Source organism: Callospermophilus lateralis, unplaced genomic scaffold, assembly GCF_048772815.1.
Source record: "Callospermophilus lateralis isolate mCalLat2 unplaced genomic scaffold, mCalLat2.hap1 Scaffold_63, whole genome shotgun sequence".
Taxonomy (NCBI): domain Eukaryota; kingdom Metazoa; phylum Chordata; class Mammalia; order Rodentia; family Sciuridae; genus Callospermophilus; species Callospermophilus lateralis.
In genome coordinates, this window is record NW_027514713.1 from 7,024,714 (window position 1) to 7,035,114 (window position 10,401).

The 10,401-nt window shown below is 34.7% G+C and overlaps 1 long non-coding RNA gene across 1 annotated transcript; it reads right to left on the reverse strand.

The window, feature by feature from the left end:
- Positions 1-5,929: 5,929 nt before the first annotated feature.
- On the reverse strand, positions 5,930-9,193 carry LOC143389544 (uncharacterized). Its single transcript, XR_013090146.1, has 3 exons — positions 9,117-9,193; positions 6,093-6,121; positions 5,930-6,007 (listed from the first exon to the last, which is right to left on the reverse strand). It is a non-coding gene; the product is annotated as an uncharacterized LOC143389544 (long non-coding RNA).
- Positions 9,194-10,401: the final 1,208 nt, after the last annotated feature.

Consider the following 10,401-nt stretch of genomic DNA (forward strand, 5'->3'; position numbering starts at 1 on the left):
TCTATGTTCTCTGAAGCTTTTCTAGTTTAACATTTTAAATTTCTCCTTTAATCTTATGTAAAACATACATAATTGAAAGTCAATAATAAAAGATTGTTTTGATATTTGATAAGTTTCTGTTACTAGCAAATTTTTTGGATACCACAGAAAAGGAATTTAGAAATGATTTGGTAAATTGACAAGATTAAGGTAATTTTTTTTGCACAATCATAGATCCTCCCCAGTTAAAAAGATAATTTCATGTCAAATAAGTTTTAAAGACATTGTTTATATACAAACTTATGAATTCAGTAGTAATATCATTTATCTTCATAAAATATGTCAGGTATACCTATAATTGGCTTACAGTGTAACAGCATATTCAGACATTCTTTTTTCAATATGTGTCTTTAGGGGCTGGGGCTGTAGCAGAGTGGTAGAGTGTTTGCCTAGCAAGGGTAAGGTGCTAGGTTCAATCCTTAGCACCACATATAAATAAAATAAAGATATAAAAAATATGTATCTTTCATATTACTATAACCCCAAATTGGGATAAATAATCTAATACCTGTTGTTATACTTTTTAGGTTTCTTTTATGGTAACACTCTCAACTTACCTTTTTGATCATTATGTATTTTACAAAAAACTCAAAATCCATTTTTGAACAAGATGGGACCTAATATTTAATCCAATAATGAAGAATAATGTTCTTCAACAGATGAATGGATAAAAAAAATATGATGTTTGTGTGTGCACACACACAATGGAATATAAGACATAACAAAAATAAATTTATGTCAACATATAGTCTACTGTCATGTATACCTAAAAAACATAAAAAGTATATGTCCTTTCAATATAGAAATATGAACAAATTTCTGAATGAGAATGAATTTGAATACAAAATACTCTGTTTTCATTTCATTTTTTAATGAATGTTAATGTTAGAAGTGTAGCCAAGGGTCTAGCTCATCACTAGCACATCACACTAGTAACACAAAACCCTGAGTTTGATCCCGAAAATCAGCCTAAAAACTATAAATGTATAATAACATGTTTCAGGGCAGTGAAAAATACCTCATTGGTGGAATACAAACTTTCTTGAGAGAAATTTATAAATCCTGTAATCTTTTTAAAGTTTCACAACTTTAACCAAATAACTCTATATTGAAATTTTTTTCAAAAGTAAACAGAAATATAGAAAGTTATTTTTCTTTTCTTCTCATCCTCAACTTTGGTACCAGGGATTGAACCCACAAAAGCTAAATCCCTTAGCTACATCCCAAGGTCTTTTTCATTTTTTTCTTTTCTTTTCTTTCTTTCTTTTTTTTTTTTTTTTGAGACAGGGTCTCATTAATTTGCTTAGGACATTGCTGCTTTGTTGATGAGGATTATTTTGAACTTTTGTTCCTCCTATCTTAGTCTCCCAAGCTGCTCGAATTATAGGCACATGCCATGGCATCTGAGTAGGAAATAATTCTTTTATAAATGATATTTCTTGAAATATTAATTGTAATAAACAGTTAAAAATATAAACATATAACAATCCCAAATTATGTTTGTTAAATAAATAGGTTACTAGCAGATGGGGTTCCATAGAGCCATTAAAATTGTGATGGGGAAAAATATGAACTTATTTTTTAGAAGTAATCACATTTAATAATATGCTATCATATTTGTAAGAATTTTATAATTTATTCACATTTTCTCTCTTGCAAAGTGCTAACAGATGAGGCAGTAGTTAAAAAAAATTGTCCTTCTTATTTTACTGGATTAAAGGAAAAGATTCCACTCCTTCTTTCAATCTAGGATATAATACCTCAAATTGTGGAGTTGTTGTTTGAATTCTATATTTTCTTGCTTAAACTCTGATACCCTCTGTTTTAGCTCATGAATCTCATTTTCCAGTTGTGCATTTTTTTTAACATGTAGTGAACACTGTGTGCAGTGACTTTTTTTGCTCTTTATTATTCTTTGAAGTAATAAACTGCTTTCTGGGTTTTTGACAGGCTAACAGAATCTGTCAGAAAAAAAGAAGATAGAAATAAAATGTGAATAATTTAAATATATGAATGCTGTATATTTCACATGCATTATTTATACACTAAAGGAATGAGTGCATAAAACACGTGACACAATATGCTGAACTCTGAAGATATAGCAGATGAGATTAGACCCCTATTTTTCTTTAGCTTAAAGTCTAAAGGAGAAGACAGACACACAAAAAAGTTCATTATAATTTTAGACAGATGATATTAGAAAAGAGGTTTGTGATCTAATACATAAATCTGATCTATAGAAAAGATTCCCTGAGGAAAATGAAAATACACTAAGAAATGAACAGAAAGCAGGTAGAATGTGAAGAACATTATTCTTTCCAACATAAAAATTCAAGTTTTCCAACTCCCCTGTGGTCTATACTTGTCTTGTACAGAAACTAAGAGAGACACTCCCACTATAACCTGCTGCTGGACTTCGGTCTTGAGAGAGACAACTCTTTATCTTTCTTGCTTTTTCTTTATTCCCTGTTTACTAGGTTCATTTCTCCCAGTACTAGAATATATCAACACTCATGTTATAAATCAATATTCTATCCAAAGAACTGTGTAGAATATGTTGTTCTTACCATGGACATGTCCATCTTCTTTCTCTTTTGCTTTATGATGTTTCTCTCCAGATGAGTGAGAAACAAATATCTGTGGATGATCCTCAGAAAATACCTGCAAAATAAAGGACCCCAATGAGCTGCATGAAGACTTCACTATCACTCTTTTAGACATCACCCAAATTTTGGTCTTGAAAGCAGCTAACTAACAAGTAGATAACTACAGACTGAGCAGTCATACCTTCCACAGGGTGTCTTAGCATTGTGCTCCAGATGAAGCTGAACACTTATCTTCCAATGGCTCCTGATTTGGTAAAAGCATGGTGGATTTCATAGAAAAGGCATTCCTTGACAACATGCTAACAAAGGTGTATACACCCCAAAGGATGGGAGGAATGATATTCATTGTAACTCATCCAACTTTGCATTCACCATCAAATGTGAGAAGGCTGTCAAGTCTTATTTTAAAGAATTTTGAGGAGTATGTTTCATATTAAATAGGATTACACTTTTTAAACAATGAACTAAGTTTTTGTTTGAAAATATGAGACTTAGGTGTTCAGTTGGGGATTTGACACTGAGATATGGCCCCTGCCCAGGATACACCGCAAAGGGAAAGCTGTAAACCCAAGGACCTACATATGTCAGCCAAATAAAATAAATCTAGATGTGTGCTAAATCTCACAGCAGGAATGTTGGCAATGTGAGAAAAAATTCCATCATTGCCCCATTAATGCACACAAATACATTTCTTTAATATACTAAGACATTTTGATAAAATTATTCAACATATTGACTGAATTTTCTGCAAGGATGAGAAACAAAATAAAAAGGTCACCACAGAAAAAAATTGTTCAATACACGTAAAAAGACAAAAATTGGGTCAACATACTTTATACACAACCAGAGGTATAAAAAATTGTGCCATATATGTGTAATAAGAATTATAATGCATTCTGCTGTCATTTATTTTTTTAAAAAAATCAATAAAAAATAAACAAAAAATAACAAATAAACATTAACCAGGATGTAAAGTTATATATATATATATATATTTTTTTTCCAACTTGTAGCAAATAACTACTAATTTTCACTAGAATTTTGAGCCTTTGACAATATCACCCTTTCACATGAATGTAGTCAGTGACCATTACCATTCATAACCCAGGTGGTTATTCGTCAGTCTCAAATTTAGTCTCAACTTTTTATTTTTCAAAATGTTTATGCAAGTGGAAGCACAAGCAACATTTAGAATTGTTTTGCCTCCATTACATAGTAAATTTAGCTATAGGTTGACAGGAATACTAATACTATTTTCAGATTCTAACCAGTTCAGAGTAGTTTTAGATGTAATTAGTAATATATAATGCCTGGATTCCAAAAGACTATTTAAATGGTATTTTTATTTGGCCTCCTTTAAGAAAGAAAAACAAGAGGAAACAGGAAGAAATGCTTTATATGTTGACATACCTGAGACTGGGTACACTGACCGTCATCAAAACTTTTGTGCTCTTCCTCTGAAGTCATGTCAAAATGGGTCTCTGCTGATAAATGAATACATTTACTCACATTCCTTAGAACTGCATTAGAAAGAGTGAACATCAATCCAAATAGAAAAGTGTAATTGTAACACCAAAACAACTTGATATTCCCAAATATGATTTTCAATTAAGTTTAATATTTGCTGAATAATTACTGGTTTCAACTTTCCACATTTTTTCTTTTCTCTTTTTCTTTCTTTGTGTATACACCTTGGGAGTGGACCCACAAACTTATGCTTTCTTGTCAAATACTCTACCACTTAGTTCTATCCCATGGCCACTTTAATTGGCAACTGGAGTCCTCTGAGTGGACTGAATACAGCCATCCTTCAAGGCTTGGACTTCCAAGTAGTTGTGAATAAAGATGTACCCATTTGCACCCAACAAACATTGATTTCTCAGGGAGTAGTTTTTCTTGATCCAAATCCTCAAAACATACCTTATAGAGACATGACAGGATACAAGGTTCAGTGCAAACCATATTGCCAAGATTTGACTACTCAAGATCAATGAAATTTGCTCAGAAACAAGCTTGAAAATCCACATTGAAAGAAGGGCTGATTCTGGGAAAATGTTGGTATAGAGTAAGCTGCATTCTAAGCTACACAATTGCATGGAGACCAAAGAGTTGGTGAAGAACTTCTCAGCAAAGTGAGTGAAAGAGGGATTTTATTCAAATCCCTAAAATTTCTGAACACTGAAAAGGTCCAGAGATTCAGTAATCTGTGTAACATAAACAAAAAAAGGCCTACAACCTGCATGCAAATATCAGTGCAGATCTGCCTCAGACAAATGGGTAGAGAGAAGAGGAAGTTGCATTCTGAGTTGTACCATTATGTGCCCTGCTAAATAGAAACCTGAGATCAAAAATATTGCTTAAACTGATCTGACCAAAAGGTGCACTATGCACTGGTGCTTAAAAAGCATGCTCTTCTCTCAATGGGTGTTGAGAGTGCTGAAGCCGTAGCCATCCTCGGAAAGAGTGCAACAGTGGTTTCTTTGATTCAGTTCCTCTAAACAACACACACACACACACACACACACACACACACACACACACACACACGAGGATCCTGGAAGTGCCTATCAAGGGACCTAGGTTGTGCCTGATGGAAGGTAGAAAAAACTGGTGCAGGCTAGAATATACCTGTGTGACTCCAGTGAGAAGGGCAAAGGGGAACCTATGTGTCTGGAAGCTAATGTGACCAGCTGAAGTGTCAGAGAAAATGAACTAAGAAAGCAGAGAAATGTGCCCCTAGGGATGGTGTTTTTTCTGGCTACTCACCCTGCAAAAAGGTGAGAGGTGAGTAGCCAGAGAGCAGGAGATGGTGAGAGCATGAATTGCTGTAGGCCCACACAGAGAATAGTATCAAATAGGTCAGGATTTGTCTCAGAATAAAGGGATAGGTGAGGCCTAATGCCAGAGGACAGTTGAGGCAGATGAAAGGTATAAAGATATGGAATGAGGCTTGCTCATGTCAGGAAATATTTCTAAGAAATTTCAGAAGGTTGACCTTTCACATTCTAAAGAGATGCTTATGGTGACATTTGCATGGTAGCTAGTTCACTCCAAAGGCTGGAAATAGGGAGAATTTAACAGTATGATAGGGAAGGGAAACAATTCAGAATTGAGGGGATATTCCCAGAAACACAGAGGCGAGATCATTTTCTGCGACTACTGATGACATTGTGAGGAAAATCCTCCCACCTCTTTGGGAAAACCACCTTACATGTGAGAACACTGGTAGCGTTTCAAGTGTTTTAACATTGTGTTCCCTGGAGTGTTGTAAAGCAAAACTTACCCAATTTGACTGTCTTTTCTTTCACCTTGCCTAATCCTTTCCGTGGAAGGGCCTCTTTTATTGTGATGGGATCGGTGCGCTTAGAAAGAAGATAGTAAATAAAGAGTGTATTTTTCATTGACTACAAAGTTAATAATTTAGAATAAATATAGAAATTTAATTACCTTTCTGAAATCAGATGAATCCCTAGAGGCTGAAAAACAAAAGGGGTATACAATCAAGCAAAGGTGAAGAGGACAAAACAACTCATACATTAAAGATGCCTCCACATACAGCTGAGGTCCATGGTTCAGCTGTGCTAAAAATTATGCTATCTCCTGGGTTTCTGTGCTGGCTGGATTGGCTGACAACAGTCATGTGACTAAAATATGCCAAAGAAATTTTGTGAATAAGTTTTGTGAAACATGCTGTTCATTTCACAAATCTGAGGGTATTTGTCCAATGACCATAAATAAAAGAGACAAGGGAACATATACCAATGCAAAGATTGATGGAGAATCCAACAATCCTCTAGTGGAGAAGCAAAGAAGGTTCCTAAGAGAGTCAATGGCAAAGGTGAAGTCAAAACAAAAACAAGCCATAGAACCTAACTTATGGAAATACTATTGAAAAGATTTAATCTTTATAATTTTAAGTATGTATATATTTACTGCATTTGTCCTTTCATTTTGTTTAGTAAGGCCAAAGCTGTGTTCTGATCCCAGGGAAATGTTAGGTTCATTTCTCAACAAAGATATCTGAATGAGTCAGTTGAAATACATACTTTGACTCTGAAAGCTATGACACCTATTGTTTGTTTCTTATATTCAGGTGGGATGCTGGTTCCTCTTGTGCATCCTCTATTCCTGTATTCTCTGGTTTAAATGGATTAGATTTTCATGATCCCCTTGTGTGAGAACAGATAGTTTCCACATGTAAGAAACAAGGTTTGATTGGTTTAAACTTTTGAGACATAAAAATTTAAAGGGAAAGTTGAAATGGAAGAGCACAGCTTTATCTGATAACAATAATATATTATTACACACACAAACACATGCATATATGACAAAGATTTTGGGTATTTAAAGAGTGAACTGTATAAAGATTTCTGTTTACAAATGAGTTTGGTTTGGTTGACTTGCCAGTGTTTTAAGTGTATTCATAAAAGGCCAGGCCTATCAAAAAATTATAATCAGCTTTTGAAAGATGAGGAAGTAGCTCAGTAATGAAGTGAATTTCTAGAATGCCCATGGTCAAAATTTTATTTTCAGGCAAATAGGAAAGAAATACAGAAAGTAATTATGTAAGGAAAAAAGACAGGGAGGGAGGGAAGGGAGTAGGAAGGAAGGAAGGAAGGAAGAGAGGAAAGAGGAGAAAGAGCAGAGCTGTCATTAAAAACCATGAATGATTCTGAAATGTAATTTTGCTCCTCAGAATGACTCAATTTAAACCACAGGAAGCAGTATGTCTGACAGGTATGGAGAAAAGATGATCATGGCTGGAATCTTTCCCCAACTTACAAGACCCTCATGATTCAAATGATGGACAAGTTACAATCTCTCACATATTGTAAAAGATAGATATACTGATAGCCCCTGAATTGCATGCTCTCAGTTTCCCCATCATTCCCTCCAAGATTACCCAGCTAACTTATTTTTTTCTTCCACATTTCTCCTTCCCAGGAACTTTTCAAAAGCAACATAGTGATCTCTGGTCTTGATTCTTTATATTTTCCATTTTGTCTATGAATTATCCCCACTCTTTCTTTTTCTTTTCTTTTCTTTTTTTTTAGTTGTAGAGGGACACATATTCTCTTTTCTTTTCTCTCTCTCTCTCTCTTTCTTTCTTTCTTTCTTTCTTTCTTTCTTTCTTTCTTTCTTTCTTTCTTTCTTTTGCTGAGGATAGAACCCAGTGCCTCACACATGCCAGTCAAGCACTCTACTACTGAGCTACAACCCCAGTCCACCACTCTTTCTTAATTCCCAATTTAAGGATTAGACCTAAGAAATATAAATTCTATACTTTGAGTTCTTATCACTTGCCAAGAGACAAGATCAGAATAAAAACAAGATGTATGCAATAACTTTATTACATTTGATGTTCCAGTGGCTCTGCATTTAGTTTGGATAAAAGGAAATCCTTTGCTGATGTCTTTACATGGTGGCGGGCAGATAGTGATTATTGGAATTACCTTACATGGAAGAAAACATAGATGTGCAGGCCAGGTAAGTCAGAGTATGCATTTTGAATTGGGTTCCCCACAGATGATCTATTAGAGTCTGAGAGTCTGGGTCTGCACTTAGTCTGCTTCTCATTTCCCTGCCTTCAAATGCCTTACAATAATAGAGCCAGGTTTCCACCCAATGATGTTCCCAAAACTGAAGGATGAGAAGAAGTCCTTTCTCCTTCATTTACTCACTGTATTCTCTCTGCTTTTCTCAATGTCTATTCTCCCTTCTCCTTTCCAAATTTTCCAAAGAATATTTTTAAAAGCTATGAATTTAGGTATCAGTCCATAACAATTTGCACATTTTTCCACTTCCCATACTGCTGTGTCTGCCATCTGTGCTTCATCCTAGGTAGTGGCAAGAATGTCTATGATATAGGTACTTTTATTTTTTATTTGTTTTAATTACAATATTGTTTTATATAAATTTATGACCAGACACATGGATTTATGAACATTTGACTTAAAAAGAAAAAAAAAACTTCCTTTCTTCATGATCAGTTCTTCACATGTCAATTCCTTTCTAATGACAACTCAGAAATGAGTGGTGAGAAAAAATATTAACACCTTGAGTCATTTGCACAACTGGAAACTCCCATTTTCTTTCCACATTTTGAACAGGTGGTCTTTTTATTCTGGTAAATGACTGAAATTTACCTGCCTTCATTGTTTCTTATTCCTTCATTTACTTGCTGCACTCACTCTCTCTGCCTTTCCCAATGTGAATTCACCATTATCCTTTCTACTTCACAATTTTCAACTCCCCTATGATCTATGCATGTCTTGTATAGAAACTAAGAGGGACACTCCCACTATAACCTGCTGCTGGACCTGGTCTTAAGAGAGACAACTCATTATCTTTCTCACTTTTTCATTATTACCTGTTTACTAGGTTCATTTTTCCAAGTATTAGAATAAATCAGCACTCATATTAGAAGTCAATATTCTGTCCAAAGAACTGTGTAGAGTATGTAGTTCTTACCATGGACATGTCCATCTGCTTTCTCTTTTGCTATATAATGTTTCTCTCCAGATGAGTGAGAAATGCACATCTGTGGACCACCCTCAGAAAATACCTGCAAAATAAAGGACCCCAATGAGCTGCATGAAAACTTCACTATCACTCTTTTAGACATCACCCAAATTTTGGTCTTGAAAGCAGCTAACTAAAATGTAGATAAGTACAGTCATATTTTCCACAGGGCAACCTAGAATTTGTGCTTCAGATGAAGCTAACTCTTGTCTTCCAATGGCTCCTGATTTGGTAAAAGCAAGATGGATATCATAGAAAAGGTATTCCCTGAAAATTTAATAACATGAATGCATGTATTCTAAGAGTGTAAACAAACATATATCACAACCCCACAAGATGAGAATGCATTAAATATTTAATTAAACATTCTTGAGAAATATAATTAATATTATGTTGCATTACATGTTTTAAATAACAGACTTATGAGACTCAGTGTGATAAGAGATTTGGAATTATGTGATGTTGAGCAGGAATAAGACTTTGTTGGACTTGCCTCATTTTGGTCATCACAGTCTCACAGGATCTAAGGAGCTTATAGTAAGTGTTTCACTGAGAGAAAATCCAGTTTAATAAAATGACAAAGTAGGTGAAGAAATATTTCTATTGTACTGTTAGAAAGCCACACACAGGATCTGGGTAGAGTAAACAAAAAGTTCTTCTGAGAGAGAACTAAAAAGTACACCAATGAAGAAAAATGACAGCACAAAAATGTACAGCACTTCCTGACCATTTTTCAGAGCTTGAGTCATATTGGCTCCTGTGTGCATTCTGGATGAAAAAAGAGCAGCTATGGAAAAAAAGAAAACATGGAGAGGCACTGTAGAGAGCCTCAGACCAAATGAAACCTAGAACTTTGGCTTTTAGAATAGTAAATGAATTCAAGGATTTCACCAGCTGTCCATGGGCTGGGTGTGTGAGCTATGCACATTTGAGTGTATGAGAAAAACTGGTCTGAAATTGCTGTTTGATTAGGATCTGCATGTATGTGTGTCTTTTCACTCACTCTGCCTATGATACCCAAAGAGCACCTGAGATGGGTGTGATTTTCCATGTTTATATGTAACTAAAACTGAGCCACTGGAAAGGACCATCCTTTACCATAAATGTACTCAATGACCATCACAATTAATGTTCATTAATTAAATGGTTATTTGCAAAACCACTAATTTTAACTTCTTCATCATTTTCAGGGATTAAAAAAATGGAAACCCAAATAATATTCAGAAAAACTTCT